Here is a 27,992-nt window from a genome sequence, read left to right as displayed (position 1 = left end):
TGGTTTACCTCCTCTTCTACCAGGAGTACGAACGGGGGCGGCGGCGACTACGGTGAGTACTGCACCTACAACAGAGGGGAGGGGGGAGGAAAGAGAGTGACACACACACACAACACCCCCACCCTCATACCCAACAAAATACACACAAATATATGCATCAACATTACATATACACCCCCCCCCACCCCCTGGAAGAATGCAAGGACAAAAGGAAATGATTGTAACAATTGTAATCATTAAAAATCCATTAGTCAAAAGTCAAAATTCAGTATCTACAAATATGTACACCAACTACACAAGTCCAGATAGTGTACCAATCATTGTCTGTGGACCACTGGGCCCAAAATGCATGGGCGAAGCCCACACATGATATCTGACTCGAAACGGAGAGAACACTGCTGGGGCATCAGATCGAAAATACACAGGCACCTCAGGGGGAGGGGGGTACCTCAGCCTGATGAACGCACAATGCCACTGCTGTACGAGGGGGCTCCATGACCATTGCTGTATCCTGGGGAGTGCAAAGCCACAGTCTCTCAAGTCTTTCCAGTGGGTGGTTTGCTGACTGCTCTATCCTGGGGAGTGCAAAGCCACAGTCTCTCAAGTCTTTCCAGTGGGTGGTTTGCCCACTGATCTACCCTGTGGAGTGCAAAGCCACAGTCTCTCAAGTCTCTCCAGTGGGTGGTTTGCCCACTGCTCTATCCTGGGGAGTGCAAAGCCACAGTCTCTCAAGTCTCTCCAGTGGGTGGTTTGCCGACTGCTCTATCCTGGGGAGTGCAAAGCCACAGTCTCTCAAGTTTCTCCAGTGGGTGGTTTGCCCACTGCTTTATCCTGGCGAGTGCAAAGCCACAGTCTCTCAAGTGGATAACAGTCTCCACTGGTTCTGGAGGGGGCCTGGTGCCCAGAGTGCTTCATCCTGCCAAGGACTGAGGTAATGGATGTCATTCTCCTCTGGTTCTGGAGGGGGCATGGTGCCCAGAGTGCTCCACGTGCAGTGTGGTCGGTACAATTCCCTCACCTGGGTGTGCGTGCCAAGAGATTGCCGAGGTTCAGGTAGCATGATACGCGATGTAGGCAGCGACATACCCCACACTGCTGCAGCTTCGCATTCCACCTGCAGGTGCAAATAGTGATGGAAATCATGCCTCATGGAAGCTGCCCAGGGTCCAGGAACTCACCTCCAGCCTCAGACGACTGACCACTGGGAATGGTAGCCATGTCAGCAGTGGTGCCAGTGTCCGAGGACGCCACCGGGCTGGTGGTGGTTCTTGCGGCGGTGTCTGTGGTGGCGGTGCTGGCAGCAGTGCATGGGTCAGCACCTGCTGAGGGACAAAGCAGGACGTCTCCTGCAGCCTCAGACGGCTGCCCACTGGGGAAGAGGCTGGGGACTGTCGCTGAGGCTGTAGATGTGCTGGGGGCAGTGCATGTGGCGGTGCAGGTGGCAGATCAGGTGGCGGTTGTGGTGGCGGGGCAGCTAGCAGTGTTCGCCGCCGTACAGGTTGGCGTGGTCGTGGACAGAAGGTGTGACACTGGTCCCTCTCCTGACCTGCTCTTCTGCTTTTGGCCCTTCTAACCTTTGATGGTGCTGCAGTTGTCTTGCCACTATCCCCTTTTGTTTTTGCTGAGCCCTTAGTGGCTGGTAGTTTCGGCTTCTCCCTCTGGGATGTGGGCACCTTTTTCACCTTGGCAGGTGGCGGAATATCCTTGCCCTCGCTACGTGGCACACTGGCAGCCCTGATGGGTGGCGCACTCGATGACCCCGCAGTTGCTGGCACCACTGTGCCGGGGATGTGGTGGCTGAGGTGCTGGGCTGGGACCTGGAAAGCCTGGCCCTCGGTGAAGGACGGGGGGAGGTGTAGGGAAGAGGTCAATGTTAGCCAGGAAGAGTTTTTTAGACACACTGGGACAGGAAGATGGAGGGGGTTTGGGAGTGGAGGCAGAGGTAGTGGTTGTAGGAGGTGTATGTCTGCTGAATTTGGGTGAAGGTGCATGGGCCGGAGGCTGTTGTGAGGTGGTGTCTGTTGTGATGTGTGAGGGGATGTGTTAGTGTGTGTTGTTTGAGGTACGTGGATGTTGTGTATGTGATGATGTTGTGTGTCTGTGGATGCTGGTGTTGTTTTTGGTAGTGTCTCCCTCTGGCCTGCTTTCAAATTTCTGGTAGTAAGGGTTTGTGGGTAATGTGGGTGTGTGTTTTATATTGGATTGGGTGTGTGGGAGTGGTGTGTGTATGTGTATCAGGTGTGTGTATTTTGAATTATCCAATGTGGTTGTGTTTTGTAAATGTGTGTGTATTTTGAGCGCAGCGGTGTGTACCGCCAATGGTTTACTGCGGTTTAAAGACCGCAGCGTTGATTCGTGGGCTGTGATAGTGTGGGCGTATTCTTGTTGGCGTGACGGTGTCGGTTTTTTTATCGCCAGTTTATCACTGACCTTTGGTATGGCAGACTTGTGTGGCTGTCTGTATTATGGCGGATTCCGAGCTGTGGGTTGTAATACCTGTAGCGGAATTCCGCGGCCGCAGCGGTATGTTGACGGTCTTCTGCACGGCGGTAAGCGCGATTTACCGCCAGAGTTGTAATGAGGGCCATAATTCTGCACGCTTGATTGCAGGGCCACTTTTAGTTCTGGTGGCATTTAGGGGGTCATAATGAACATGGCGGTAAACACTGTCGCCCGTTGTGGCGACGGTGAACAGAATACTGCCATTGGCGGTGAACAGAAACCTGCCATATAAAGATGCCAAAAACAGAACCCGACAAAACATTTTTTACCACCAGCCACTGCCAGGGCCTTGTCGGAGGAAAGGCTGCACATCCCACCCCGCCACCACTGAGCACACAAATACCCCAACCTCCAAATAATGATGCACAAATCACCACGGCGGTTAGTGGATGCTGAACGACCATTGGCGGTATAGACCCCCATGGCCAGCAATGGGACCCAACAGCAATAAATGCACACATTGGCAAGTTTGAAGCCCACACACCGACGCACATCCACAATATAAAAAACTCACATACACACCTCACAATCCTTTGCATCGCCAAAAAGAGAAGCCAGACAGACACTACAAGCAGACGCTGAATGCAACAACACACAGCTCACAGACCCAACCACACAACAGCACCCTCACCAATATCCACATAACACACCACCCACAACACACACCATGGCACCCCCTAAGCACCCACGTTTCACAGAAACGGAGTTAAGAACACTGGTTGACGAGATACTCAAGGTCGAGCCACAAATATTCGGGGCACAGGTCCAGCACACACCCATCGCCAGGAAGATGGAGTTATGGCAGACAATACTGAACAAGGTCAACACAGTGGGAAACCATCCACGCACAAGGGACGACATCCGCAAGAGATGGAATGACCTGCGAGGGAAGGTGAGGTCAATGGCATCCAGGCACATCATTGAGGTCCAGAAGACTGGGGGAGGACCCCCACCAACACCCCCGACTACACTGACTGGGAGGAAAAGGTACTGGCCATCCTGCACCCTGACGGCCTCACTGGACTCACTGGAGGACTGGACTCAGGTAAGTCATCTACAATTACCCCATATCCACAACACCTGTAATGCATGCACCAGCTCCAACTAACACCAGGACCACACCCCACCCTTGCCCTAATCACTACATCCAGTTACCTTGCATGCCCACAAACCCACCAACAGGCCCACATCCCTCCCCCTGTGCACAGCCATCCACCCCTGCAAGGTATCACAATTGCACTACATCACCCACAATGCACCTCCACATCCCACGCTAAATGCAATGGCAACCTCACAAAAGAACCGTGCATGGCCCAACAGTGGAAAACCTGCAGAAAATAGGCCTGCCCTGTGCAACCCATCCGATTTTCTAAATGTAACATACGTGTCCATTCCCCCCCACAGGCACCACCACCCATGCCACCCTGACGGAAATGCCAAGGAGTGCCAGCGCCCCACATGGAGACAGAGGCACCACTCAGAACACTGGAGAGGGAACTCTGGACAATGAGGAATACCCTGGCCCATCACACAGTCCTGGACTCTCACCATCCAGCAGCCCCACCCAGGACACCACTGACACCCCTACCACCCAGCCACCATCAGCACATGGCAAATGACCCCACATCAGTGTATCCAGGCCACAGACTGATGAAACACAAGTACAGAGGCCACAGTCTCCACCTACCAACAGGCAGGATGACGATGGCCCCAGTACAAGTGGTACCGCCAGACCTGTGCAGGGGACACAGGCACAGGGGGCTAGGGACAGTAGGAGAGCATCAGTGGGCCAGGGGGAGGCCAAAGGATGGATGCTGCAGCCCAGGAGGCGATCTCTGAGGTCCTGGGAGCATACCAACATATCCAGGACAGGATGGGCCAAATCGTGGCCACCCTGGAGCAGAATCAAAGGCTGCAGATAGCACACCACCAAGAGGCCATGGAGCAGTGGAAACAGCTCAATGCCACCATTGCACGGGCGCTGCTGCACCACTTCCCAACCCAGCCTGAGACCCCTACAAACCAGGAAGCCCCTACCACAGAACACGATACAGGCCAGCCATCAACATCAGCAGCAGCAACTGGACTGTTGCCACTGTCTAAGGACACACAGGAGACCAGCACCCCTACCCATACAGCCCAACACCAGGTACTCAAACATTCCCTCAGACCCAGATATGGCACTGCTACACCTGCCAAGACCAAGGCACTGTCAAAGTAGTGACTCTGACACAGACTGTTTCCGAAGTGTGCCACTGAACCACCATCTTCACCGGCCAATAGCAACTCAACAACTAGTAAAATACAGATGGACATATAACCACTGCCACCAATCGCTGAAACCATGTAGCCAGTATGGACATCCACCATCAACCCACTCCCCTCACTGTAAAGAGCACCAATGCATCCCTGACACAAATGAAAACACATGTACACCAATGTCAATTTCTCCTGTCATTATGTTGTATCAAATCGAAGGGTGAATGCATTTGCCAGTTAAATTCAATAATCAGACCTTTTATTGCAGGAATGGAACCCCACGCACAACATGGTGTGGAGAAAACAGAAATGTCTAACAAGTTGTTTATCATGTCACATGGCTCTTGAAAATCATGTTACAGTGTAAATCGCTACAGACCGCACACCCCCATAGAGAATGAGTCAGACTGACAGTATGCATTACGGACATCATCAGCGAACAGTACCTCTTAGTCACTGGAAGTATAGTTGGATCAGTTGGTTCCTGGAGTGTACATCTTCTCCCTCTTCATCATCACCATCACTCTCATCCCTTCTCAGAGGAAGCTGGTCTGGATATACAGCACCCTACTCCTCCAATAGGGGGATAGGTTTTCTCACAGCCACATTGTGCAGCATGCAGCAGGCCACCACTATTCTACACACCTTCTCAGGGCCGTAGCACAGGGAACCCCCAGAAATATGGAGGCAACGGACTCTAGCCTTCAGGAGACCTATAGTGCGCTCAAGCACCCTCCTAGTACGTCCATGGGCCTCATTGTAATTCCTCTCAGCATCTGTTCTAGGATTTCTCTCTGGTGTCAGGAGCCAATGAAAGTTGGGGTAGCCAGAATCACCTGCAAAAGTGGGCAAAACATGACTGTAACTAACTACACTCAGTTGCAGACAGCCTGGCTGTCAGCTCTGTACAGAAAACAGTGTCAGACACACTCACCTATGATCCATCCTCTGTCCCCTTGTAGTTGTTCCATCATGTGTGGCACACTGCTGTTCCTCAGCACAAATGAATCATGGACTGATCCAGGGAACATGGCATTCACATATGAGATGTACTGGTCTGCAGAACACATCAATTGAATGTTCATGGAGTGGAAGTTCTTCCTGTTTCTGTATACCTTTTCACTTACTCTTGGGGGGATGAGAGCTAAGTGGGTTCCATCGATGGTACCTATCAGATGGGGAATGTTGGCAAAGGAATAAAAGACAGACTTGATGGCAGGTAGTTCAGCACTTTGGGGAAACCTCACATATGACTGCATGTGTTGTACAAAAGCATCCAGGAATCTGGACAGGATAAGGCAAAACATTGGCTGTGAAAACCCTGCACCCATGCCCACTGTCACATTAAATGAGCCCATGGCCAGAAAATGGAGTACAGAGAGCACTTGCACTTCAGTAGGGATGGCATGCTGATTCTGATTAGCCGGTCTCAGTACTGGATCCAATAATGCACAAAGTTCATGAATAATAGCACAAGCGAGTCTGTAATTGATAATGATGTGATGTTCCACCATGGTCTCCAAATCAACAAGTGGTCTGTACACAGATGGGGACCTCCCTCGCCACATGGGTCTGTAATTAGGAGGAGTGGAGAACACATGTGAGGTACACAAATTCATTTACACAACATGTTGTGTGTATAACATTGCTGTCAAACATTTAGGTGACACATAAGCATTGTAGGATGTCAAACTGGAGTGACATGACCTAAATGATACATCTGGACTGTTGTGGTGAGTAAATAGTCTTTTGGGCATGCGTTTGAGGGCTGGGATCCATAGGGCCTTCATCGGACCCATGACCAAATAATAACTTCGTAGTAGTTTGCAAAATGTCAGCCCCCTGTCATCCAGATATGTAGCAGTGGAAATGACCTCATACCGCTAGTGGTTGTCGTAATGGCGTAAGGCGGTGTTCACAGCCGTGCACCCATTCATTGGTTAACATGGTTGTCAATGGGGAATATGGGCCTATCATGATCACCGCCAGCGGTGACGGTGCACACAGCCGCGGAGCGTACGCCATTTCATCACCCCAGGTTCACTTGACTCCCAGATTCTGTGCATGCAAGTACTCCACTGAGTGTGCTGCTGTTTCCTGACTCTGGTCCTGGAAATGGCATGAGTCACAGGGGAAAGGGCCATGGCCCTCACCACGGAGGAGCTGGAGAAGCTGGTGGACGGGGTCCTACCCCTGTATGCCAAGTTATATGGTCAACAAGAGGTGCAGGTGAGTAGGTGGATGGGGTGCATGGATGTGTGTGATGGTAGTGGGTGGCTGTATGCATGTGTGCATGATTTGTAACTGCACAGCGGTTTAATGCATGACATTCAGCATGAGTGAGGTGCTGGAATGCTGTTTTAGGTGTCTGTTCCATAGGAAACGTATGGCCAGCGGTATCAAATGTGCTTTTTCTGACCTCAGTGTCTATTTTCTGTGTGTCGCCTACAGGTCAGCGCTCATCAGAAGAGGGGACTCTGGCAGACCATCGCCAGGGAGGTGCGGACCCTGGGGGTCTACAACCGGTGGAGCACCCACTGCACGAAGCGGTGTGAGGACCTGTGATGCTTGGCGATGAAGACCTGCAAGGCCCAGCCGGGGAAGTCCTCCCAACGAGGAAAGGGTGCCCGTCGGGCCCTGACCCCCCTAATGCACCACATTCTGGTGGTGGCATATCCAGAATTGGATGGGACACAAGGGGGTGAGTACCAAGACCATCTAATGCCTCCTTGATCGATGTCTGAGGGTGATGTAGTATGTATGCTGTCTAATGGCAGGGACTCTGACTGATGTCATTTAGCAATACTGCTCCATGGGCAGTTAGATGATAAGGGGCAGGTCTGCAGTTCTTCAGGTCCTTTTGTAATGTTGGAGATGGTTGTATACTAGGGTTGTGGCCACTAGTAAGGGACATAGCCATGAGTATAGCTGTAGGTGCTGCATGTTGGTGTATTAGCTGGGTGAGAGTATGGGTGAACCAGATATCTACATCCATTCAGATGTTAATATTCTCTCTCCTGTTTTGTCTCTCCAACCCTTTACTCTTGTGTTGTCTGTGTACATCAGCATCATCTGGCAAGGGAGCAGTGGCACCGGCGAGTGGGGATGCAGTGGCCCACTGTTCTAAGGAGGCAGAGTCTACCAACGCCAAGAGGATCAGTGGGTTGGAGGGCGAAAGAAGTACCACAGGGGGAGGCAACTACCACTGGAGGTAGTGACTCTGATACCTCCTCCGATGGGAGCTCCCTGGTGGTGGCGGACACTAGTGGGCCCACCCAATCTTTGACATCTTCTGATACCCCCATACCATCACCGCTCTCCCAGCTGCGCACTACCCAGTTGCCTGTGCCCGCTCACCCAGAAGGGTGGGCGTCTCCTTCGCCCCAGGCACCTCATCCCTTGCCCGAGTCATCCCTGCTGTCCTCACGGAGGAGGCTATTGACCTCCTGAGGACCATCTCTGTAGGGCAGACAACCATCGTGAATGCCATCCAGGGGCCAGCACCAGATGCAGCAATGCAATGCATACCTGGAAGGCATTCACTGTGACATGTCTGGTCTAGAGAGATGATTTTAGGCTCTGACCTCCTCTTTGACGGCAGCAAGTGTCCCTGGTCTTTCCGTCCCCCCTGCAACCACCTCTACCCATTCCAGCACCCCAGTCCCTTCACCCATCCCAAGCACACATTCAGACAGCCATGCACACACCTCAACACACAAGAAGCACACAGAGAAACACAAGCACCGCACATCCCACCACAGGCATACTGTAGGAGGCTGGCCTGGCTTGTAGTGGGTACCAGAGGTACTTACACCTTGTGCCAGGTCCAGTTATCCCTTATTAGTGTAGAAGAGGTGTTTCTAGCAGCTTAGGCTGATAGAAGGTAGCTATGGCAAAGCAGCTTAGGCTGAACTAGGAGACATGTAAAGCTCCTACTATACCACTGGTGTCATATGCACAATATCATAAGGAAACACAATACACAGAAGTACTAAAAATAAAGGTACTTTATTTTTATGACAATATGCCAAAAGTATCTCAGTGAGTACCCTCAGTATGAGGATAAGTTATATACACAAGATATATGTACACAAACCAAAATTATGCAGGTAATAGCAAGAAAAGTAATGCAAGCAGTGTAAAATTACAGTAGATTGCAATAGGAGCACATAGGTATAGGGGCAACACAAACCATATACTCCAAAAGTGGAATGCAAACCACGAATGGACCCCACACCTATGTGAGCTTGTAGAGGGTCACTGGGATTGTAAGAAAACAGTGAGGGTTAGAAAAATAGCCCATCTCAAGACCTTGTAAGGTAGGTGTAAAGTGCACCTACTACCCCCAGAGAGCACAGAAGTTGTGATAGGGGGTTTCTGCAGGAAGAACAAACACCAGCAATGCAACAACAGTGGATTTCTGGACCTGAGTACCTGTAAGACAAGGGGACCAAGTCCAATAGTCGCGACAGTGTCGAGAGTGGGCAGGAGCCCAGGAAATGCCAGCTCAGGGTGCAAGGAAGCTGCCACTGGATGAAAGAAGGTTGGAGTTCTGCAAGAAAGAAGACAGCTAGGGACTTTTCCTTTAGAAGACGGATGTCCCACGTCGCGATGAAGCTTGCAGAGATGTTCCCATGCAGAAAGACTACAAACAAGCCTTGCTAGCTGCAAGGGTTGCAGTAGAGGTTTTTGGGTGCTGCTGTATCCCAGGAGGGACTAGGATGTCGCCACTTGGAGGAGGAGACAGAGGGGGCGCCCAGCAAGTCAGGGAGTCCTCACAGAAGCAGGCAGCACCTGCAGAAGTACCTGAACAGGCACTTGGAAGAAGAGTGAACCGGAATCCATGCGAAGTCACAAAAGGGAGTCCCACAACGCCGGAGGACAACTCAGAAGGTTGTGCACAGCAGGTTAGAGTGTCGGGGACCCAGGCTTGGCTGTGCACAAAGGAAATCCTGGAAGAGTGCACAGGAGCCAAAGCAGCTGCAAATCACGCGGTGCCCAGCATTGCAGTCTAGCTTGGGGAGGCAAGGACTTACCTCCACCAAACTTGGACTGAAGAGTCACTGGACTGTGGGAGTCACTTGGACAGAGTTGCTGAGTTCCAGGGACCACGCTCGTTGTGCTGAGAGGGGACCCAGAGGACCAGTGATGCAGTCTTTTGGTGCCTGCGGTTGCAGGGGGAAGATTCTGTCGACCCACTGGAGATTTCTTCAGAGCTCCTGGTGTAGAGAGGAGGCAGGCTACCCCCAGAGCATGCACCACCTGGAAACAGTCAAGAAAGCCAGCAGGATGAGGCGATACAAGGTTGCTAGTAGTCGTCTTGCCACCTTGTTGCGGTTTTGCAGGCGTCCTGAGCAGTCAGCGGTCGATCCTTTGGTAGAAGGTGAAGAGGGAGATGCAGAGGAACTCTGATGAGCTCTTGCATTCGTTATCTGGTGAGATCCCCAAAGCAGAGACCCTAAATAGCCATAAAAGGAGGTTTGGCTACCTAGGAAGGAGGATTGGCTACCAAGAGAGGTAAGAGCCTATCAGAAGGAGCCTCTGATGTCACCTGCTGGCACTGGCCACTCAGAGCAGCCCAGTGTGCCACAAACACCTCTGTTTCCAAGAGGGCAGAGGTCTGGGACACACTGGAGGAGCTCTGGGCACCTTCCCTGGGAGGTGCAGGTCAGGGGAGTGATCACTCCCCTTTCCTTTGTCCAGTTTCGTGCCAGAGCAGGGCTGGGGGATCCCTGAACCGGTGTAGACTGGCTTATGCAGAGATGGGCACCATCTGTGTCCATCATAGCATTTCCAGAGGCTGGGAGAGGCTACTCCTCCCCAGCCCTCATACCTATTTCCAAAGGGAGAGGGTGTTACACCCTCTCTGAGAGGAAGTCCTGTGTTCTGCCTTCCTGGGCCAGGGCTGCCTGGACCCCAGGGGGGCAGAAACCTGTCTGAGGGGTTGGCAGCAGCAGCAGCTGCAGTGGAGACCCCGGAAAGGCAGTTTGGCAGTACCCGGGTACTATGCTAGAGACCCGGGGGATCATGGAATTGTACCCCCAATGCCAGAATGGCATTGGGGTGACAATTCCATGATCTTAGACATGTTACATGGCCATGTTCGGAGTTACCATTGTGACGCTATACCTAGGTAGTGACCTATGTACAGTGCACGCGTGTAATGGTGTCCCCGCACTCACAAAGTCCGGGGAATTTGCCCTGAACGATGTGGGGGCACCTTGGCTAGTGCCAGGGTGCCGACACACTAAGTAACTTTGCACCCAACCTTCACCAGGTGAAGGTTAGACATATATTGGTGACTTATAAGTTACTGAAGTGCAGTGGTAAATGGCTGTGAAATAACGTGGATGTTATTTCACGCAGGCTGCAGTGGCAGGCCTGTGTAAGAATTGTCAGAGCTCCCTATGGGTGGCAAAAGAAATGCAGCAGCCCTTAGGGATCTCCTGGAACCCCAATACCCTGGGTACCTCAGTACCATATACTAGGGAATTATATGGGTGTACCAGTATGCCAATGTGAATTGGTAAATTTAGTCACTAGCCTGTTAGTGACAAATTTGGAAAGCAGAGAGAGCATAACCACTGAGGTTCTGGTTAGCAGAGCCTCAGTGAGACAGTTAGGCATCACACAGGGAACACATATAGGCCACAAACTTATGAGCACTGGGGTCCTGGCTAGCAGGGTCCCAGTGACACATAACAAACATACTGACAACATAGGGTTTTCATTATGAGCACTGGTCCCTGGCTAGCAGGATCCCAGTGAGACAGTGAAAACACCCTGACATATACTCACAAATAGGCCAAAAGTGGGGGGTAACAAGGCTAGAAAGAGGCTACTTTCTCACACATACACACAGCCAACATGCAAAGGCACACATAACATCCACTTCCCCTACGGTGTCCACCTATTTCGCCTCCCTGTCTGTCACCTCTACATGCACACTCACAGGCACTGCACCCTCATTCACTGTTTCTGACCCCATTCTTGCTGTCACCACAACATCAGACATCCAGTCATGCACCCCAGATACCATACCTGCACTCACCACAACGACTTTGAGTAACACTTGCAGCACACTCACCAAACTTGCAGAAACCCAGTCAACATCCATTTACACTGGCAGCCTGTCTTGTCCCACTGTGTCCACCCCACCTCCTCCCATTATACTAAGACGTTCCCAGACACCCACCCATTACACATCCACCACACCTCAGCATACTGTACAGGCACCTGCATCCACGTTACGCACACTTACACCTGTTACAACCACTCCCTCTACCTCCACTCCCACACCTTTCTCCAGGTCCACCCCAACTGCCCCTAAGAAACTTTTCCTATCCTGTGTAGACCTTTTTGAACCCACAGGCCCACCCCATCTTGTCCCTAAACATGCACACCTCCTTGCCCTGTCCACTCCTTCCACATCCAAGTCCGCCCCGTCCACCATTCCCATTCCCGTGCACCTTCCCCAGTGAGCAAGAGGCCCCATGCTGGCCCTGGACCATCTGCCAACCCCCAGTCCAAGCCCGCTCCCCCACCTTCCAAGGCTAAAACAAAACCCCCTCCACCTCCCAAACGTAATCCCAAGCCCCCCCAGACGTAAGTCCCCACCCCCGGCATCCCCCGCCCCGTTCCCTGAGGTGCCTGGCTGTCCCACTGATGCCCCTTTATGGTGGAGTATCATGTGCACATGTGGGATCCATGTTTGTGCCATTTGGGCCCATCAGCCTTTTTGATATGGACTGGCCAATGGCCTAATTTGGACAATCTGTTGCTCCTGGAGCTTTAACCCCTTCGCTGCCAGGCCTTTTCCCCCTCCTGTGCAAGGCCTTTTTTTGCCTATTTGGGGCAGTTCGCGCTTAGGCCCCCATAACTTTTTGTCCACATAAGCTAACCAAGCCAAATTTGCGTCCTTTTTTTCCAACATCCTAGGGACTCTAAAGGTACCCAGACTTTGTGGGTTCCCCTGAAGGAGGCCAAGAAATTGGCCAAAATACAGTGAAAATTTCGTTTTTTTCAAAATAATTGGAAAAAGGGGCTGCAGAAGAAGGCTTGTGGTTTTTCCCCTAAAAATGGCATCAACAAAGGGTTTGCGGTGCTAAACTCAGCAGCTTCCCAGCTTTCAGGAACAGGCAGACTTGAATCAGAAAACCCAATTTTTCAACACAATTTTGGCATTTTACTGGGGCATACCCCATTTGTGCAATTTTTTGTGCTTTCAGCCTCCTTCCAGTCAGTGACAGGAATGGTCATGAAACCAATGCTGGATCCCAGAAACCTAAACATTTCTGAAAAGTAGACAAAATTCTGAATTCAGCAAGGGGTCATTTGTGTAGATCCTACAAGGGTTTCCTACCGAAAATAACAGCTGAAAAAGAAGAATATTGAAATTGAGGTGAAAAAAACATCAATTTTTCTCTACTTTTTACTCTGTAACTTTTCCCTGCAATGTCAGATTATCGAAAGCAATATACCGTTACGTCTGCTGGACTCCTCTGGTTGCGGGGATATATAGGGTTTGTAGGTTCATCAAGAACCCGAGGAACCCAGAGCCAATAAATGAGCTGCAACCTGCAGTGCGTTTTCATTCTATACCGGGTATACAGTAATTCATTTGCTGAAATATAAGGAGTAAAAAATAGCTATCAAGAAAACCTTTGCATTTCCAAAAAGGGCACAAGATAAGGTGTTGAGGAGCAGTGGTTATTTGCACATCTCTGAATTCCGGGGTGACCATAGTAGCACGTGAATTACAGGGAATTTCTCAAATAGATGTCTTTTTTACACACACCCCTATATTTGGAAGGAATAAATGTAGAGAAAGACAAGGGGCAATAACACTTGTTTTGCTATTCTATGTTCCCCCAAGTCTCCCGATAAAAATGATACCTCACTTGTGTGGGTAGGCCTAGCGCCCGCGACAGGGTATGCCCCAAAACACAACGTGGACACATCACAGAAAACAGAGCTGTTTTTAGCAAAGTGACTACCTGTAGATTTTGGCCTCTAGCTCAGCCGCCACCTAGGGAAACCTACCAAACCTGTGCATTTCTGAAAACTAGAGACCTAGGGGAATCCAAGGAGGGATGACTTGTGTGGCTCGGACCAGGTTCTGTTACCCAGAATCCTTTGCAAACCTCAAAATTTGGCTAAAAAAACACATGTTCCTCACATTTCTGTGGCAGAAAGTTCTGGAATCTGAGAGGAGCCACAAATTTCCTTCCACCCAGCATTCCCCCACGTCTCCCGATAAAAATGATACCTCACTTGTGTGGGTAGGCCTAGCGCCCGCGACAGGATATGCCCCAAAACACAACGTGGACACATCACAGAAAACAGAGCTGTTTTTAGCAAAGTGACTACCTGTAGATTTTGGCCTCTAGCTCAGCCGCCACCTAGGGAAACCTACCAAACCTGTGCATTTCTGAAAACTAGAGACCTAGGGGAATCCAAGGAGGGGTGACTTGTGTGGCTCGGACCAGGTTCGGTTACCCAGAATCCTTTGCAAACCTCAAAATTTGGCTAAAAAAACACATGTTCCTCACATTTCTGTGGCAGAAAGTTCTGGAATCTGAGAGGAGCCACAAATTTCCTTCCACCCAGCGTTCCCCCACGTCTCCCGATAAAAATGATACCTCACTTGTGTGGGTAGGCCTAGCGCCCGCGACAGGATATGCCCCAAAACACAACGTGGACATATCAAAGAAAACAGAGCTGTTTTTAGCAAAGTGACTACCTGTAGATTTTGGCCTCTAGCTCAGCCGCCACCTAGGGAAACCTACCAAACCTGTGCATTTCTGAAAACTAGAGACCTAGGGGAATCCAAGGAGGGGTGACTTGCGGGGCTCGGACCAGGTTCTGTTACCCAGAATCCTTTGCAAACCTCAAAATTTGGCTAAAAAAACACATGTTCTTCACATTTCTGTGGCAGAAAGTTCTGGAATCTGAGAGGAGCCACAAATTTCCTTCCACCCAGCGTTCCCCCACGTCTCCCGATAAAAATGATACCTCACTTGTGTGGGTAGGCCTAGCGCCCGCGACAGGATATGCCCCAAAACACAACGTGGACATATCACAGAAAACAGAGCTGTTTTTAGCAAAGTGACTACCTGTAGATTTTGGCCTCTAGCTCAGCCGCCACCTAGGGAAACCTACCAAACCTATGCATTTCTGAAAATTAGAGACCTAGGGGAATCCAAGGAGGGGTGACTTGTGTGGCTCGGACCAGGTTCTGTTACCCAGAATCCTTTGCAAACCTCAAAATTTGGCTGAAAAAACACATGTTCCTCACATTTCTGTGGCAGAAAGTTCTGGAATCTGAGAGGAGCCACAAATTTCCTTCCACCCAGCGTTCCCCCACGTCTCCCGATAAAAATGATACCTCACTTGTGTGGGTAGGCCTAGCGCCCGCGACAGGATATGCCCCAAAACACAACGTGGACATATCACAGAAAACAGAGCTGTTTTTAGCAAAGTGACTACCTGTAGATTTTGGCCTCTAGCTCTGCCGCCACCTAGGGAAACCTACCAAACCTGTGCATTTCTGAAAACTAGAGACCTAGGGGAATCCAAGGAGGGGTGACTTGTGTGGCTCGGACCAGGTTCTGTTACCCAGAATCCTTTGCAAACCTCAAAATTTAGCTAAAAAAACACATGTTCCTCACATTTCTGTGGCAGAAAGTTCTGGAATCTGAGAGGAGCCACAAATTTCCTTCCACCCAGCGTTCCCCCACGTCTCCCGATAAAAATGATACCTCACTTGTGTGGGTAGGCCTAGCGCCCGCGACAGGATATGCCCCAAAACACAACGTGGACATATCACAGAAAACAGAGCTGTTTTTAGCAAAGTGACTACCTGTAGATTTTGGCCTCTAGCTCAGCCGCCACCTAGGGAAACCTACCAAACCTGTGCATTTCTGAAAACTAGAGACCTAGGGGAATCCAAGGAGGGGTGACTTGTGTGGCTCGGACCAGGTTCTGTTACCCAGAATCCTTTGCAAACCTCAAAATTTGGCTAAAAAAACACATGTTCCTCACATTTCTGTGGCAGAGAGTTCTGGAATCTGAGAGGAGCCACAAATTTCCTTCCACCCAGCGTTCCCCCACGTCTCCCGATAAAAATGATACCTCACTTGTGTGGGTAGGCCTAGCGCCCGCGACAGGATATGCCCCAAAACACAACGTGGACATATCACAGAAAACAGAGCTGTTTTTAGCAAAGTGACTACCTGTAGATTTTGGCCTCTAGCTCAGCCGCCACCTGGGAAACCTACCAAACCTGTGCATTTCTGAAAACTAGAGACCTAGGGGAATCCAAGGAGGGGTGACTTGTGTGGCTCGGACCAGGTTCTGTTACCCAGAATCCTTTGCAAACCTCAAAATTTGGCTAAAAAAACACATGTTCCTCACATTTCTGTGGCAGAGAGTTCTGGAATCTGAGAGGAGCCACAAATTTCCTTCCACCCAGCGTTCCCCCATGTCTCCCGATAAAAATGATACCTCACTTGTGTGGGTAGGCCTAGCACCCGCGACAGGATATGCCCCAAAACACAACGTGGACATATCACAGAAAACAGAGCTGTTTTTAGCAAAGTGACTACCTGTAGATTTTGGCCTCTAGCTCAGCCGCCACCTAGGGAAACCTACCAAACCTGTGCATTTCTGAAAACTAGAGACCGAGGGGAATCCAAGGAGGGGTGACTTGTGTGGCTCGGACCAGGTTCTGTTACCCAGAATCCTTTGCAAACCTCAAAATTTGGCTAAAAAAACACATGTTCCTCACATTTCTGTGGCAGAAAGTTCTGGAATCTGAGAGGAGCCACAAATTTCCTTCCACCCAGCGTTCCCCCATGTCTCCCGATAAAAATGATACCTCACTTGTGTGGGTAGGCCTAGCACCCGCGACAGGATATGCCCCAAAACACAACGTGGACACATCACAGAAAACAGAGCTGTTTTTAGCAAAGTGACTACCTGTAGATTTTGGCCTCTAGCTCAGCCGCCACCTAGGGAAACCTACCAAACCTGTGCATTTCTGAAAACTAGAGACGTAGGGGAATCCAAGGAGGGGTGACTTGTGTGGCTCGGACCAGGTTCTGTTACCCAGAATCCTTTGCGAACCTCAAAATTTGGCTAAAAAAACACATGTTCCTCACATTTCTGTGGCAGAAAGTTCTGGAATCTGAGAGGAGCCACAAATTTCCTTCCACCCAGCGTTCCCCCACGTCTCCCGATAAAAATGATACCTCACTTGTGTGGGTAGGCCTAGCGCCCGCGACAGGATATGCCCCAAAACACAACGTGGACATATCACAGAAAACAGAGCTGTTTTTAGCAAAGTGACTACCTGTAGATTTTGGCCTCTAGCTCAGCCGCCACCTAGGGAAACCTACCAAACCTGTGCATTTCTGAAAACTAGAGACCTAGGGGAATCCAAGGAGGGGTGACTTGTGTGGCTCGGACCAGGTTCTGTTACCCAGAATCCTTTGCAAACCTCAAAATTTGGCTAAAAAAACACATGTTCCTCACATTTCTGTGGCAGAAAGTTCTGGAATCTGAGAGGAGCCACAAATTTCCTTCCACCCAGCGTTCCCCCACGTCTCCCGATAAAAATGATACCTCACTTGTGTGGGTAGGCCTAGCGCCCGCGACAGGATATGCCCCAAAACACAACGTGGACATATCACAGAAAACAGAGCTGTTTTTAGCAAAGTGACTACCTGTAGATTTTGGCCTCTAGCTCAGCCGCCACCTAGGGAAACCTACCAAACCTGTGCATTTCTGAAAACTAGAGATCTAGGGGAATCCAAGGAGGGGTGACTTGTGTGGCTCGGACCAGGTTCTGTTACCCAGAATCCTTTGCAAACCTCAAAATTTGGCTAAAAAAACACATGTTCCTCACATTTCTGTGGCAGAAAGTTCTGGAATCTGAGAGGAGCCACAAATTTCCTTCCACCCAGCGTTCCCCCACGTCTCCCGATAAAAATGATACCTCACTTGTGTGGGTAGGCCTAGCGCCCGCGACAGGATATGCCCCAAAACACAACGTGGACATATCACAGAAAACAGAGCTGTTTTTAGCAAAGTGACTACCTGTAGATTTTGGCCTCTAGCTCAGCCGCCACCTAGGGAAACCTACCAACCCTGTGCATTTCTGAAAACTAGAGACCTAGGGGAATCCAAGGAGGGGTGACTTGTGTGGCTCGGACCAGGTTCTGTTACCCAGAATCCTTTGCAAACCTCAAAATTTGGCTAAAAAAACACATGTTCCTCACATTTCTGTGGCAGAAAGTTCTGGAATCTGAGAGGAGCCACAAATTTCCTTCCACCCAGCGTTCCCCCACGTCTCCCGATAAAAATGATACCTCACTTGTGTGGGTAGGCCTAGCGCCCGCGACAGGATATGCCCCAAAACACAACGTGGACATATCACAGAAAACAGAGCTGTTTTTAGCAAAGTGACTACCTGTAGATTTTGGCCTCTAGCTCAGCCGCCACCTAGGGAAACCTACCAAACCTGTGCATTTCTGAAAACTAGAGATCTAGGGGAATCCAAGGAGGGGTGACTTGTGTGGCTCGGACCAGGTTCTGTTACCCAGAATCCTTTGCAAACCTCAAAATTTGGCTAAAAAAACACATGTTCCTCACATTTCTGTGGCAGAAAGTTCTGGAATCTGAGAGGAGCCACAAATTTCCTTCCACCCAGCGTTCCCCCACGTCTCCCGATAAAAATGATACCTCACTTGTGTGGGTAGGCCTAGCGCCCGCGACAGGATATGCCCCAAAACACAACGTGGACATATCACAGAAAACAGAGCTGTTTTTAGCAAAGTGACTACCTGTAGATTTTGGCCTCTAGCTCAGCCGCCACCTAGGGAAACCTACCAAACCTGTGCATTTCTGAAAACTAGAGACCTAGGGGAATCCAAGGAGGGGTGACTTGTGTGGCTCGGACCAGGTTCTGTTACCCAGAATCCTTTGCGAACCTCAAAATTTGGCTAAAAAAACACATGTTCCTCACATTTCTGTGGCAGAAAGTTCTGGAATCTGAGAGGAGCCACAAATTTCCTTCCACCCAGCGTTCCCCCACGTCTCCCGATAAAAATGATACCTCACTTGTGTGGGTAGGCCTAGCGCCCGCGACAGGATATGCCCCAAAACACAACGTGGACATATCACAGAAAACAGAGCTGTTTTTAGCAAAGTGACTACCTGTAGATTTTGGCCTCTAGCTCAGCCGCCACCTAGGGAAACCTACCAAACCTGTGCATTTCTGAAAACTAGAGACCTAGGGGAATCCAAGGAGGGGTGACTTGTGTGGCTCGGACCAGGTTCTGTTACCCAGAATCCTTTGCAAACCTCAAAATTTGGCTAAAAAAACACATGTTCCTCACATTTCTGTGGCAGAAAGTTCTGGAATCTGAGAGGAGCCACAAATTTCCTTCCACCCAGCGTTCCCCCACGTCTCCCGATAAAAATGATACCTCACTTGCGTGGGTAGGCCTAGCGCCCGCGACAGGAAACGCCCCAAAGCGCAACGTGGACACAACCAAAATTTTGGAAGAAAACAGTGCCTACCTGTGGATTTTGGCCTGTAGCTCAGCCGGCACCTAGGGAAACCTACCAAACCTGTGCATTTCTGAAAACTAGAGACCTAGGGGAATCCAAGGAGGGGTGACTTGCGGGGCTCGGACCAGGTTCTGTTACCCAGAATCCTTTGCAAACCTCAAAATTTGGCCAAAAAAACACTTTTTCCTCTCATTTCTGTGGCAGACAGTTCTGGAATCTGAGAGGAGCCACAAATTTCCTTCCACCTAGCATTCCCCCAAGTCTCCCGATAAAAATGATACCTCACTTGTGTGGGTGGGCCAGGTGCCTGCAACAGAATAAGGCCCAAAACCTGAAGAGATAGAAGGGATAGCTATTTTTGCAATATATCATTTTGATGTGTGCACATACGTCCGTGATGTGCCAAACACTAAAATAGTGAAAAGAAACACACTTAGGTTATGTGAAGAAGACCCCTCACCCACCAACCAAGTTGGTGGCATGCTTCATCATCGGGGTCCCACCCGAGGCACCTAGCGTGTCACAGGTGTGCTGCGACGCCTGATTACAGCGGAGCAGGTTTTGTCATTTTTTACAACACATACTGGTTGGATTTGGCACGAGGGTGAGTGATGGTTCAGTGGATCAAATTTTATTAACAAGAGATTTCACAAAAATGAAATGCACTGCTAATAACTGAAAGGCAAAAAAGTGAACCAATGACTCACAGCTCGTGAGCTGTAAAGCCGCGACAAGGCACCAACCGCTTTACAGTCCATTCACACACCTTTCATACATGACACGCACAAGACCATTCACACCGCCATCCACGGGCCCAGCACATTACAACACTCACATCGACAGACCGCGCCACTCAAGGGCCCATCACTTACATACGCCACATGCCTGATACAAGAATCACACCAGCTGATGGGAGTGTGGACTGCCGTTTGGCTGGCACCGCCAGCCAAGCGCCACCCCACGCACACCGCCAGCCAAGCGCCACCCCATGCACACCGCCAGCCAAGCGCCACCCCATGCACACCGACAGCCAAGCGCCACCCCACGCACACCGCCAGCCAAGCGCCACCCCACGCACACCGCCAGCCAAGCGCCACCCCACGCACACCGCCAGCCAAGCGCCACCCCACGCACACCGCAATCACTTTTTTTTATTTATAAACAACAAATAACTACTAATTATAAAATAGGCACAAAACTACAAACACAAAACCTCAAACTAAATACACGACAGATGCCAACCGTGAAACATATGAAAATATAAAACAGACAGCTTACGCTCATGGTATTTCCCAAAAGTTTTTCCTTGTGTGGTAACTTCTAAAACAGCTGGGCACACACAGCCCAGGCTTTGAAGGGCATTCGGGGCAGTACATCCGGCTCTCCCTCCGGATTGATCTCCGGGCACATACTCTACATTTCTTTGTGGGCATGTCTTTTTTGGGAGTGGGAGGAATGTGATCTGGAAAGTGCCGATCTTTCAATCTAGCCACATCCTCCACCACTTCTACTCTAGGAACTCTTGCCGGTTCCACCACAATAAGGCTTTCTATCACCGACTCCTGAAATTTAACAAAAGTCATCCTTGACTCAGGTGAACAATCCTTGTATACAATAAAGGCATTAAAAGTTGCCAAATGAAATAAATGTAGGGCCAACTTTTTATACCACACATACGACTTACGAAGAGCAGTGTAAGGTTCCAACCTCTGATCTACTCTATCAACACCACCCATGTGCCTTTTGTAGTCCAAAATGCACGCAGGTTTGCGCACTTCCGCAACCTGACCCCAAACAGCCACAGGGGAAGTACTCTCATCATGGATGGTCGATAGCATGTACACATCCCTCCTGTCTGAAAATTTCATAGCTAACAGCTCATTATTCCGCAAGGCACTGCACTGTCCCCTCTCAAGTTTTTTACAGACAAGCTCCCTTGGATAGCCTTTGCGGTTAGAACGGATTGTGCCACAAGCAACAGTGTCCACCCTAAACAACTCCTTGAACAACTGCACTCCAGTGTAGAAATTATCTACGTACAAATGGTGACCTTTGTTAAACAGCCGTCTAGCAAGTTCCCACACAATTTTTTCGCTAACTCCAAAAGTGGGCGGACAACCAGGAGGGTCAATACTGGAATCCCTACCAGTGTAGACCCGGAAATTATAAACATATCCTGTACTGCTTTCTGACAGCAGATACAATTTAATCCCATACCGTGCCCTCTTACTAGGGATGTACTGCTTAAAAACTAAACGCCCCTTGAAAAGGACCAAAGACTCGTCCACACTTATCTCTTTGCCTGGAACATAGACCTCTGAAAACCGATCCACAAAATGATCAAGGACAGGCCTAATCTTAAAAAGGCGGTCACAATCAGGGTGATCTCGTGGCAAGGCTAAAGCATTGTCTACAAAATGCAGCATACGAAGAAGAAGCAAATACCGATTACGTGTCATAGTTGCAGGAAATATAGCAGTTGCCATTAAGGGACTAGTAGACCAATAAGAAGCCAGTGACGGCTTCCTGATCAACCCCATCAAAAAAGACAAACCTAAAAACCTTTTCATCTCTTCCAGATATGTGGGAACCCAATGAGTAGCTCTAGACTGAGGCTTAAGTCTGGCAGCGTTGTCCCGCAAATATTGCTCTGCATACACATTTGTCTGCTCCACAATCTCTTCCAAAAATACATCGTCCATAAACAAGTGAAAGAAATGGACAGGCAGAAAGTTTTCCGTATTAACTCTACACCCTGGGAGACTAGTAAATGCAGGTAACTGTGGCTGCTCCATGTTTGGGGCAATCCAGGTGTCAGGTCTTCTAATGGGAAACCCTTCAGCCCCAGGCTGCTGCACTCTTGGCACATCAATGTCCTCCTCTAACTCAGGCCCTTCATCTGCACTGAGAGTAGCTTCCTCATCAGAAGAATACTCTTGGACAGAAAACTCACTTCCAGAATCTCCTGCTTCCTCCTCTGCCTCAGATGCAGAGTCAGTGTCGTAATCATGGTCTGAAGACGACTCAAAGAGCAGGCGAACAACCTGCTGAGCGGTCACTTTGCGGCTAGCCATGATCCTAACAACAAATGGATTGCAAACAACAACTAGCACTAAAATAAGTAATAAACAAAGTGTAGCTTTATCACAAAGAGTTATGTACTACAAAAAACTATACCACTCAGTTGCCTGAAATAGCTACTCACCAAGCAACTACTCTGCACAGACACAGCAATCACCAATGATATCCCACTAAAAAGAAAAAAGAAAAAAGCAAATTAGACATATGACAACACAAACATCACTGTGCTCAAATCTAAGGACAATGTCAAACACACAATACTGCATTTAGTACACCACCTACAAACATGTCATTCATGCATGTCAACAATACTCCTTTGGAGTAAATTGCTTTCACTTACCTAAAACATGCAGCTATGCAAACCACTGGACAACTACTGCCAAAACCGCTAAGATCCACAGCAAAGGAAGCAAAAGCGTTGAACTAGAAGAAAAAGAAGAAATAAATTGTTATAATCACAAATACAAATACTTTGCCAGTTGACAAACACCCCACCACCAAGAACTTAGAAGTTGTCCCTGGTACCTAAGTGGATCCTGCCCCCCCTCGGGGGTAGATGGGCATAAAAAAATTAGCCGAAATGGGCAACACCTTCCCAAAGGGGGCACCCCCAGCACAAAACAAAAAAATCCCTGCCGTATTGGTGGTTTCTGCCCTCCTTGGGGGCAGATGGGCCTACAAAATTACACACACACCACACAATCCCTGGCGCCTAGTGTGCTTCCACCCCCCCCGTGGCCAGATCGTCCAAAAAATGACTGGTCTGCCATCGGGGGGGCCGAAACAGAAAAAAAAGGGGTTGCCCCCAAAATAAACAACAAAAACAAAATCCCTGGTGTCTAGTGGATTTTGCCCCCCCGCCACCCCTCCGGCGGCAGATCAGCCCAAAAATTGGCAATCTGCCCCCAGGGGGGAAGGGGGGGGGCAAATACTAAAAAATGTGTCCCCCAGTGGGACGCCCCTTGCCCAAAGGGTCGCCCCCCAAAAAAAACTTTACAATAAAAATAAATCCCTGGTGTCTAGTGGTTTTCAACCCCCCTCGGGGGCAGATCCGCCAAAAAATCAGCGGATCTGCCCCCCCGGGGGGGGGGCTAAATACAAATAAAAATTCCCCGGGGGGCCCACCCTGGCCCAAGGGGTCGCCCCCAAAATATACACAAAATATAAAATCCCTGGTGTCTAGTGGTTTTCGCCCCCCCCGGGGTCAGATCCGCCGAAAATTCGGCGGATCTGCCCCAGGGGGGGCGAAATACTAAAAATAATTGCCCCCGGGGGGGGCGACCCTTGCCCAAGGGGTCGCCCCCAAAATATTGAACACAGTAAATCCCTGGTGGCTAGTGGAGATTCCTGCTCCACGATCGCGGGCTCTGCCCACGATCGTGGAGCAGGAATCTAATGAAAACAGGCACCGGGGGAAAGGAAAAACCCTTTCCTTTCCCCCCCGTGTCTGTTTCCACCACCCCCCGACCCCCAAAAACGAAGAGGACTTACTTTTTGCGTCCTCCTCGGTAGACGCGCTGGAAGCAAATGGCTTCCAGCGCGCCCGGCAACACTAGATGACGTCAGCGCGCTGTGCGCGCGCTGACGTCATCGGATTGCCGTGGGGGGGGGCGGGGGTGGAAGGGGAAGGTCTTCCCCTTCCATCCCCGCCTGGGGGGATGAGGGGGGGTGCACGGGGGGCGCGCTAGCGCGCCCCCAAGTTCCCCTGTGCCTAGGACGAGATGATCTCGTCCAAGGCACAGGGGAACTGTAGCCTTGGACGAGATCATCTCGTCCAAGGCACCCAAGCGGTTAATAAAGTTTGTGTGCCCAGTGTTGCTGTTGGCACACTCTGGATCCGTGGTTCCTCGTTTCATTGTGGGGGGGGGTGTTTTGCACATGTGTGTTCTTTGGGCAGGTTGTCTTGGGCTTGTGTCGGGTGAGAACCTCTTGCTCAGGTGTGTATGGCTTGTGATGTTGTGATGGGTTGTGGGTGCGTGGGTATGTCACTGTGCCCTTTCTTCCCTTGTTTAGTAGGTTGCAGTACTTACTGTTATCGTCTTCGTCTGCGATCACGGTCGCCCAGGTATATGGCAAGGAGCAGCACTGGCATGATTTCCAACTCTCTCTCTATGTCTGCTTCGGCGTGTTGCGTGAGCCTCCGGTGAGTGTTTCCTTTTATTTGGTTTGTTTCCGCCTGCCTTTGAGTGGCAGTAGTTCCCACTCCGGAAGTGACAGCGGTCTAGTGCTTCATCATTTGTTGGGTGGGAAGTGCCTTTCCGTTGGCCTGTGGGCGGCCTCTTCCGTCGTTGTCGACACTCCTCTGCTGGCGGTGAGTGTTTTTCAGACTGCCTGTTATTCATGTGCTTCATTATTTGGTGGCCCAGACCGCTAGCCTGTTGGTGGTAGTTTCCGTCACCACCGGAAGTGCGGTCTTTCGCGCCGTGTTCACAACGAGGGCCTTAGTGTGACAGTGACTGTAGGTGCTCTCAATGAGCACCTATGTCAGATTTTTTTACTACCACCCCTTAAGATACCTATTGAAGTGTCCATAATAAATCTCTTTGAGATACGTTTTATTAGTTTTTAGGGCCATATTTATACTCCGTTTGCGCCGGATTAGCGTCGTTTTTTTTACGCAAATTCGACGCAAAACGAACTCCATATTTATACTCTGGCATTAGACGCGTCTAGCGCCAAAGTCCATGGAGTTTGCGTAATTTTTTAGCGTGGACACCTACTTTGCGTTAATGATATGCAAGGTAGGCGTTCCCGTCTAAAAAATTGACTCCGAGGCATGTGCGCCGTATTTACACTCCCGGGCAAAACTGACGCCCGGGAGTGGGCGGGTAAAAAAAAATGACATCCAGCCGCTTTTGCGTCGTTTTTTAGCGCCTGGTCAGGGCAGGCGTTAAGGGACCTGTGGGCTCGGAAGGAGCCCAGAGGTGCCCTCCCATGCCCCCAGGGACAACCCCTGTCACCCTTGCCCACCCCAGGAGGACGCCTAAGGATGGAGGGACCCATCCCAGGGAACATAAGGTAAGTTCAGGGAAGTAATTTTTTTTTTTTTTTTTGGGTGGCATAGGGGGGCCTGACTTGTGCCCCCCTACTTGCCACTATGCCCAATGACCATGCCCAGGGGACAGAAGTCCCCTGGGCATGGCCATTGGGCAAGGGGGCATGACTCCTGTCTTTGCTAAGACAGGAGTCATTTCAATGGGGGTTGGGAGTCTAAAAAAATGGCGCAAATCGGGTTGAGGCGAAAATTTTGCCTCAGCCTGACTTGCCCCATTTTTTGGCGCCCAAGCTCCATATTCCCCTACGCCGGCGCTGCCTGGTGTACGTCATTTTTTTTAACGCACACCAGGCAGCTCCGCCGGCTAACGCCGGCTAACGTCATTGAATAAATACGGCGCCCGCATGGCGCTTCAGAATGGCGTTAGCCGGCGTTAGATTTTTTGACGCACAACTGCGTTGGCGCAGTTGTGCGTCGAAAAGTATAAAATGGCCCTTAGTTTTTTAGCATCACTCATACTATAGTATGGTAGGGTGTCATAGTAGAAAGAGAAGCAGTCATATGTGTATGAATCTTTTTACAGAAAACATGAAGTGAGAAAGAGCGCAACAAGGTGTAAGAGTCACAAATTATCCATACTGGTAGGCGGTATACTTTAAGAGTGCACGTTTTTCACAACAACAAAGAGAGACTTTAAAATTGAACACCATGCTTGAACGTTCTCTTTAATATTGTGAATTGATTTGTTCACAAGTGAACAATGCTTACAATATTAGGTTTTTGAAAGAGTGCAGAAAACAATAGAATCTGTCTGTAAAAAAGCAATAAAAGTCTGACATTTTTTATATTATATGCACTTTAGGATCTGCATGGTACATTTACTTTGCAGCAGAAATAGAAACTGTTTGTATGACCTTATAGTACAGTCAAATCTTGTAATAGACAGACGTCAGATATATGATCAGAAAGAGGAATTATATTAGCATTTTCTTTAGATATTTCATTGTTCCTGAAAATTAGTAAAAGCAAGGAACACTGGTAGCAGGTGTTTTTTAAAAAGATAATAGAGTTGCAAGCATGGTGCCCCATCCAAAGTGGACACCCGGTCTGTAGTACCAGTAGGTACACTAGCGACGGGTCCAGTCTTATTGGAAAGAAATGTCCCACACTATTTATCACAATAGAGATTTATTAGGGAGGATTGTATTTTATTTGTTCCCCCCTTTTTCATTAATCGCGAATACATCGCTAAATGTAGCGATACGTATCTTCCACTTTCGTGATTAATCGTGGATTCGGTGTATTTTGGATACATTGTAACTATCATATATAGGGACAATGTAATTAATTCTTGAAGGTAGTAGTCTTCTTCGTCTTCTATAAAAAGGTAAACCTGGAAGTATTTCTGCTTAAACATAATGTTCAAAACTTTTTTACTACGTTTTTCGTCATTGCGATGATGTTGGTATCTGCGATGACGTCGGCATTTGCGGCGATCAAATGACACTGAAATGAAGAGATTTCATTGGGCAAGCCAGTTCTCTGTGTCTTGAATAGGAAGACCAAACCCAGTTTACTTTTCTTTTCACCTGTAGAGCTGTTTGGATGGAGTTCTTTTGGAGCTGTACATTGACTTCCTTTTCAAGGTAATGGTGTACTTTCTTTTTCTTTTCAAATAATAAAATGGCATCTGGTTGTACTGGGGAGGGTGCTACTCACCCCCATGAAGAAAGTTCTTCAGAAGAAGAACTCCCTGCAAAATAACAGTCAGTTGCAGGGGATTTCTTCACTATACCATCGGGGGAGAGCAAAACAGTTGCAAACTGGTCCAGTGCACCCTGTGTGACAAGATCTTATCCAGGGGCATTTCAAAGAAGTATTTGTGTGGTACCACCAGCATGCTTTACCACCCGAAAAGCTACCACATTAGGCGTCTGGCAAAGGCTCAGCGAGAACGCAGTGAACGTGAGCCTCGTACATTCAGGCCCGTATTTATACTCCGTTTGCGCCGAATTAGAGTCGTTTTTTTCTACGCAAATTCGGCGCAAAACGAACGCCATATTTATACTTTGGCGTTAGACGCGTCTAGCGCCAAAGTATGGGCAAATAGCGTCATTTTTCTGCGTGAACGCCTTCCTTGCGTTAATGAGATGCAAGGAAGGCGTTCCCGTCTAAAAAAATGACGGCGACGCAAATGCGTTGTATTTATACTCCCGGGCAAAAATCACGCCCGGGAGGTGGCGGGTCAAAAAACCCCGCATTTGCGCCACTATTTAACGCCTGGGTCAGGGTAGGCGTTAAGGGGCCTGTGGGCTCAAAATGAGCCCACAGGTGCCCTCCCCTGCCCCCAGGGACCCCCCCTGCCACCCCTGCCCACCCCAGGAGGACACCCAAGGATGGAGGGACCCACCCCAGGGACATTCAGGTAAGTTCATGGTCATTGGGCATAGTGGCATGTAGGGGGGCCTTATTTGTGCCCCCCTACATGCCACTATGCCCAATGACCATGCCCAGGGGACAGAAGTCCCCTGGGCATGGCCATTGGGCAAGGGGGCATGACTCCTGTCTTTACTAAGACAGG

The sequence above is a fragment of the Pleurodeles waltl genome, chromosome 1_1 (genome assembly GCF_031143425.1).
Source record: "Pleurodeles waltl isolate 20211129_DDA chromosome 1_1, aPleWal1.hap1.20221129, whole genome shotgun sequence".
NCBI lineage: Eukaryota > Metazoa > Chordata > Amphibia > Caudata > Salamandridae > Pleurodeles > Pleurodeles waltl.
Note: the sequence above shows the minus strand (reverse complement) of the source record.